Below are 7,750 nucleotides of genomic sequence, written 5' to 3'. Positions count from 1 at the left end.
ACAAATGTTCACCATCTTGCCAGGCCATAGTGGAGATAAAGAAGTGTATAGATTTTTTTTTCTCAGCAGCATGTAATCCATGCTACCTACCTTATGCACTCTCAGGGTTCCAACATTTATTTACAATCTTTATTTAGAGCCAACTTTAAAGCTAAAAGGTTTCCCATTAAGTTATCGTCTCATCTTTCAGATGTCCTGTTCATGCATGTGCTCCTTTGTAGTTTGGTGGATGCACTATCACACACACATAATCAGAGTCAGCACTCCTGTTGGTGCTATCTGTATTGAATGTATTAAATACAAGTGTTAATCCTGCGGAATAATCTACTTGCTGGTTAGCACAGGTGGCTATCATTTGCTATTTATCAACAGATAATCACCTCCTCATCCGCAGACATGAAAACATTTTTTCAAACTTGCATAGAGGTATTGATCCGTGACCTTTTGTTCAATGAGGAAATGATCAGCCCAGATCCCTACTTGTCCTCATTATAAATGCTGACTCTAATCCCTGACTCACAAAAGGGCAACGCTCAAGGGATTCAACCTTAGAGCAAAGTTGTTGTTTTTTAAATAAGACTAGATTAATTTAATCACTGAAGGCTTAAAAGCAGTCTGTAAATACATATACATACACAAGAGCTGGTTAGTTCTCTGTAGATGATCTTTAAAAATGATTCATCATGAGCAATGCTCTCCTCCTTTATTCTACTTGAATGTAACCGTTTTGACAAAGGAAGACATTTTTCTCCGTTTTCAAAACACTACATCGAAAACAGTCCAAGATAATTTTTCATCCAAATACAGAGCGAGAAAAAAGAAGAAACAAAAGAAAGCTTTTCGTTATCTTTCTTCCTCTGCACGCAAGAAGACTCCGTGCAGCCATGTTGCAATCAAGAACAAGAACATCTGTGATTTCTCGCCGTGACCTTAAAGAGCACTCTGATTTATTTTTGTTCCTCTACTTTGTGGTTGAGGAGAGAAAAATCACTAGCAAGGAGATGCATTTGAGTTGCTTTTCCAGTTGGTGGGGAAGAGCAAAGGAGGATAAGACCGCATGGTCACAGCTGGGGCACCCTGATATGCTTGAGACTGCATAACGCTTAGAGAAACAGGGGACCACGTTTTCTTTCCCCATATTAATTCATCCTGCTTCAATTCTATAGCTGAGCGTGAGCTGGAATACTGATTCTCAGTTAAGCATTTCCCACTTTTTGTCTGGTGTTATTGCGTGTTTCAAGCAGAGAAAGTCTGGATGCTGTAGCACTACCCATTCATTAAAGCAGCATTACCTCACAGTATGCTGCATCTGTTCAAATAGTATCCCGACAGGAAGACTGATGTGTGACAGAGGTAAATGCAGTATATTTGGCTGCATGTCACTTATAGTCCAACTCTGTCGCACTAAACAAAACAGCAGGCATACTGGTTGACTTGGAAAGTAAAAGTCCACAGATGGGAACTGTAATGCTTGTCTGTCACAAACTGACACATCATACTGAAGTTCATCACAGAGCCCACCTCATCTTTTCCCCCCATTACCCCTGCCTCTGCTCCCATCCCCCCATCCTTCCTTGTCACCCAGGATTGAAGTTAATAAGAATTTTATCGGAGGAAAACTTAAAAGAGAGGGTGACACACTGTCAAGCCTGCCCTTCATTTGATGTCAGGAGATTCATTTTGATGTTTGCACTGCGCACATTGCCACAAAGACAGACAGGGTGGCATATTGTAGGTCCTGTTTGTACCTACCACCAACAACATCCAACCCACCATCAGACTCACATTAGGTGATGCAGAAATGTCTTTTACTACTTAAATGTCATTATATAGTTGTCATTTTGGCTCTTTACAATAGTTATACCAGTTGCACTGAAAATCTATTATCAGAAGTGAAAAAACAAAAAACAGATCACTACCATGCATCCCAACTGTATCTATTGTACATCTCCTTCCATCTTACCTATAATAACTGTCACACCCGTCACCCCCTACAGTACATCACAATATCTAATAGTATACCGGTAAATATATTACATCACGAATGAAATATAACAAAGTCTACAACAATTTCTGTTCCAGAATATCACAGTGACATAAGAGATTTTGCGACATTTAACATCCAGGATTTAAAGTGGTCTTGGCTTTCAGAAGAATTCTTACTAATATATATTACGACTCTTCACTAAAATCCTAAAGCTTTGCTTCCAATGCCAAAATTAGCATTCATTCCAACTAGCCTGTTTCTATTACAGGTTACAATAGAAAAAGCCCCATTCAGAACACATCCACTGCGTGTATGAAATACTCTGCTAACTAGCTTTACTCTTCATCCTTGTGTGTGTGTCTCTGGATATAAATTAACATTGTAATAGATTGGTGTGGGCAACTTTACAGTTCAAATAACAAAAGAACATTTCAAATTCTGTTTAAATGGTAAAAACCTGCTCACCCACTGTGGATATGTCAATGTTTAAAGTAAAAAAATCCTATAACATTAAAAATGTATAACATTAAAAAGAAACTGTATAAGATGTAGGTGAATTTAACATATTAAACCAGGGAAACATTGAACATATGACCTAGGGGGAAAAACATGTTGAGAACATAAAACCCTAGACTGAAAGGTATCAGTCATATAGAGGACATTGCGCTGGGGAACATGAGAGCATCAAACCCTGGGAACATAGATACATTCCTGGATTATCAACAGGTGAAGGTGTTAACTTTTCACCTGGGTCACACATGAGTTTCAGCCCTGATCTTTATTTCTTTCATTATACAGCAGTGAATTGGCATAATATCATGTATGTATCCATCAAATGCAAATTTAATTATCAGAAGCAGCAAAAAATTACCATGAATTGAAAGTGATAAATCTGCCCCTGTTTTTATTGTAAACTGCACACATGCAGTGGTGCATTGGAAAACTTGAGTAGCATAGCAACAGCAACTAAGAGGTTAGGAAAGTTTCATTTTATGTGGAATTTTCCACTGAGTGATGTATGTATTAAAGCAATAGTAAATGTGTATACGCCTTCTTCCAGAAAGTTCGATGAGAAGATTATTCCACTCCAATATCTGTGTGATAAATATGTTGCTGGAGCCGGCAGTTGCTTAGCTTAGCTTAGTTTAAACACCTAGCAACAAACAAAATTTGTGTGTAAAAATGACATGCAAGTTTATGGTTATGTGCCAGACTATTTCTTTGCTATGAGCAGTTGCCAGCGAAAAACAAAGTTAGGCTACTGGTCCTTGCTGCTAAGTGTTTTTTTTTTCACTTAGGTTTTTGTATAGATTAAACAAACAAGGTATTAAGTGTTAATTATTCAAGATGTTGGTTATTATATGAGATGTTGATTGCCGTATTTGGTTGCCTTCAGAGCAAGCCAGGCTAACTGTTTCCCCATGTTTCCTGTCTTAGCTAAGCTAACTGCTGGCTATAGTGTCATATTAAACGGACAGAATGGGATACATCTCAAGTCTTGGAAAGAAGTCAAATATATTTCCCAAAATGTTGAACTATTCCTTTAAAGGCCCACACACCCACAGGTGTTTTTAATTACACTGACTAATCTCTACATAGGTTGAAGCTGGGTGATTGAACAAAACTATATTGCCCAATAACCATTGGAAGTCGTCTTGCGCTAACAGGTACAGGAGAGTCAGCAATATGTCAGTCAAGCCAGGTTTACACACCCACACACTCGCAAGAAGAGGTCTAATCAGGCAACATAAATGAAAACACCTGTGTGAATAGATTACATGTGTGAATAAATCTTAATTTGAGCCTATTATTTCACGCTTCATCACAATTAATAAAGCAACAGAAACGCATGCTGTATTTTCATTATTCCAAACCTTCAATAAAGCTGCAGGAGGAAATTGCCATTTTAATGAACGAATGGGAAAGAGACCTTCAGAGAAGCCCTGAAATTTTGTGAATTAAAAAGTTGAAGAAAAACCACCATGTTGCAACCAGCCTGAAGAGTGGAGTGTCACCATAAACACAGGGAACTTAAAATTTTCTGTTTGGAAACTGTGCAGGTCAAGGTTGTATATATTATCTTGTATGGAGTATACGTCTTGGTAAATGAGATGAATTGCAAAAAGGTAATTTTTTACATTTCTGGTATGTCAGAGCTAGATTATAGATATGAAGCAAAGGTATAGTCTTTCAAATTATTATTTATTGAGCTGTGGTTAGAGAATGAGTTCACCATTAATCTAAATCAGATCCAGGACCCATTATCTGTGTCATATACACAAGGCAGGGGCAAATGAGGTTGCAAGAAGAGCGGGTACTAGTGTATGTGTGTGTGGTTATGCAGATTAGCAGAGTAGACAAAAGAGAAGCAGAGCTGTTAAATTCCTCTCTGGCAGGACTGTGTCACACTCTACGTACCTTAGGGAGCTGGGGAGAGTGTTTGTGACTGTGCATGAGTGCTGCTCATTCACCACTGGTTGTAGTAATGCCAGGACCCAGCTTTGTTCCCCTCTCTCGCTCTCTCTCGCTCTCTCTTTGTCTGTCTTTGAGTAGCCATATGGGCAACTCTGTAATCCTCTGGATAGCCTAAAGCAAACCTGAGGCTCAAACAGCCAGATTAACACACACTGACGGCAAAGCCATTTACTGTCTTTGTTTTAAAAGATTATGTAACCCATGAGAATGAATCATGACAGAGACTGAAACATATATATATACAATTTGGTTTGCTAATTTAGAATGTGTTTTACGTTTATGGATAACTTATAGTTTACAAAAAACAGGCTGTTCTAAATGGTCTCTGAACAGTTCATTTATGGATTCATCTGCTTTGTTCTAATCCTTCCTTTTATTTGGCCTAAAATAGGATCTTTTTGTGGAACTCTAACCACTTTAGGCAGAACTGTCTGTTGTGCGGATTATGTAATGGCAAATGTTGAGTTCACTATAACAGACAATTTGGTTGCCAGTGTTTGACAGCCCATATAATGCATCGTTTGTGTTTTACAGGTATGATTTACAAACTCCTTTCATAAAGATATAAAAAATTAGGATAAATATCTACAGACATGGCTGGTATTTTAATATGTAAAGCAGTTATAATCGATATTTTTATAATACTGTAAGGATCAAATGATGTGAAAACAATGTGAAAAGGGTTCCCAGTGTAATGATGAACCTACAGCGAATTGTCATTCAAATCAGCTCGCCTTGTAGCTAATAAAGCTTTATAGTGAGTTTCAGCTCATTATTTAGCTGTTTTGGTTCATGCTCACAGCTGTCATAGCGCTGTATTCGGGAGCGGCAGGCAGCTGTTTTCAGAGAAAAAGGTTTTAAAAGTTTTTTTTACTGCCTTAATAAATTAAGTGAATTACACTTAAAAGAAAAGCTCTTAATCATGAATGAGTTCAGTTAGTCCTGCTCTTAGGGTTATAGAGGGATTCACTGAGCTATGGTCAGTGAAAGATGATGCAGTACAATGGCTGATATAAATCAAAATAGAGGGATTTTTGGGGTGGGTTTCTGTTGAACAAGGAGATTGATTGGATTGTATGTCTTTCTCTCTCTGGCTTGAAAAGCTCTTAAACCAAAGTAACACAGTTATCCCAGTAACATCAAGTTGTTCCATGCCAGGATTGGAAGGATATTTTCTGCAATTTTTTAAGCATATCCTTTGATGATGTGTAAAAACCAGTCTGATGACACATCAGTTTGAAGCATATTTTTGTCAGTGCATCTTTTCAGAGCTACAGCACTTTTTGTGCCTGACAGTGACTCTGCTGTATGACATAAATGAGTTGTCTTCACCGTATGTGTGTACGTTTTTAAATAGCACTATAAAGTGTCGACCCTTTCATCTCAGATGTTTGTAACATATACTGATGCTTTCAAAGTGTATTTTTTGACCCATGGTTGCCCATGCTGTGTATGATTTTTACTTTTTTAAGCTATACATGTTGCTGCCCTCCTGGGGCAAAGTGTTTTCTTGCTCTGACAAATAACAGTTTTTCTTTTAAGTTGGCTGTCTACCTTGTGTTACTGCCCCTCCCCTTCCTGCTTCTCTTGCAGGAGGCTGCGAGCATGGAGGCTGATTGGGCTGGACCAACACCTGAGCAGCTCTACCTTCAGAGCTTATTTAGCCAAGAATCATAATTGGCATGCAAACCTGTTGTGTCTCCCCTCCTTTTTGTCACAGGCTAAGAGCCTTTTGTCACAGGCTAAGAGTGGGAAGATCCAACCAGCGAAACAGGAAAAATGTCAAACTAAATTCTTGCAAATGGCAATTATGATTTCCTGTGTTTATTTGTCCTCTTCGTGACTGGCATCCACAAGTTTGATGTATGGGAATCAGTGACTTCTGATCTTGTTAACTGTAAGAAATCAAAAGGGATATAAAGGAATGGCTGTAATAAGTGCTGTGTGAATTTTGAACAATCTATTATGCCATTAAATGATGAAAAAATGTTGCATTGACAGTTATCAAATTCATTAAAAATGTCACAGTATAGATAAAAGCAAAGCTTTTTCATCTTACTTAATCTCCTGACTTATTGAATTTACCTCTCCTTGCCTTGACTTTGTGTCTCCATGAAAAAATACGAGACTATGGAGTGAATAGATTCCTGAAAAGACGGCAGGCCAGTCGAGATCGGACTTTATTGCGCTGCAGCAAGCGGGCAATATTTCATCTGAAAAGCACCACTAGAACATGAAGCTCTGAGTCCAGTCTTTTGTTTGTGGTCCATTCAACGTCATTATCTCCCTTGCAGAGCTGTAATTAGTGTATGGTGAAAAGCTTTCCAGAACCCATCATTTCCTGCACTGTAAGCTTCTTGTTTTGTTCGTGCTACACCAGAGGGGCCGAGCTATTGTGTGAATATATTGATATTAACAATTTTCATGACAGCAACACTGGAGAAGGTTTTGTGCCTGTGCCATGTATATACAAAGAATGAAAATGGCCATCAATGAGACATGTGGGGTTGAAATAGTCCTGACACACTCTGACATATTGAACAATTTACCTCAGCTGCACTCGTTGGGCAGAAGAGTCTGTAAAAGAGCACGATATCAGCAGCATAGTGTACACCCATGGTTAATGTACGCCTTAACACGCAACGCTTTATTTGAAACAACTTATTTAATTTGGACTTTAAGCTTATAGATGAGTGATCTTTCTAAGGCTTTTGCCCTGAAGTCTCGGGCAATACAACAGCTGCTATCTTCTTCATAGTTGAGTGCAGGCCCAGGGGGAATGAAGCTGGAGCTGAGGCTGGAACAGGGTGGCCCTTAGGGATCCCTCCTGAGCCCTTGCTTCTAAATCACTGTTCGACAATTTGTTTGTTTTGGATGAATGCTCTCTATGGGGATATGAAATTAAATTCTAAATGACTTTTCCTCTCATATCTTTTTCATTTAATATAAATACAAAAACTTTGCCATTGCTCCAGTGCACGCAAAAGACTTTCCACCTTAAGAGGCAAAGGTAAATCCTGTCCACTCTGTTACATTTTATTAGCCAGTGTGCCCCATCTCATTTTCTCTCAATTAAAGTCTGACAGTGCATATGCAAACCATACTCCTCGATGAATTCTTGTTCCTGAGATGGGTTGCCTTAGGGTTGAGTTGCCTTAATTAAACACTGCTGCCGACATTGATTAACGCAAACCTCTTCATGCTTTCCTGTTGATAGACTTGACCACAAATTCCACAGTTGAAACAATGTGATATACTCAAACCACCAGTCCCCCCCCCCCCCCCCCC

The sequence above is a fragment of the Micropterus dolomieu genome, linkage group LG07 (assembly GCF_021292245.1).
Source record: "Micropterus dolomieu isolate WLL.071019.BEF.003 ecotype Adirondacks linkage group LG07, ASM2129224v1, whole genome shotgun sequence".
NCBI classification, from domain to species: domain Eukaryota; kingdom Metazoa; phylum Chordata; class Actinopteri; order Centrarchiformes; family Centrarchidae; genus Micropterus; species Micropterus dolomieu.
Note: the sequence above shows the minus strand (reverse complement) of the source record.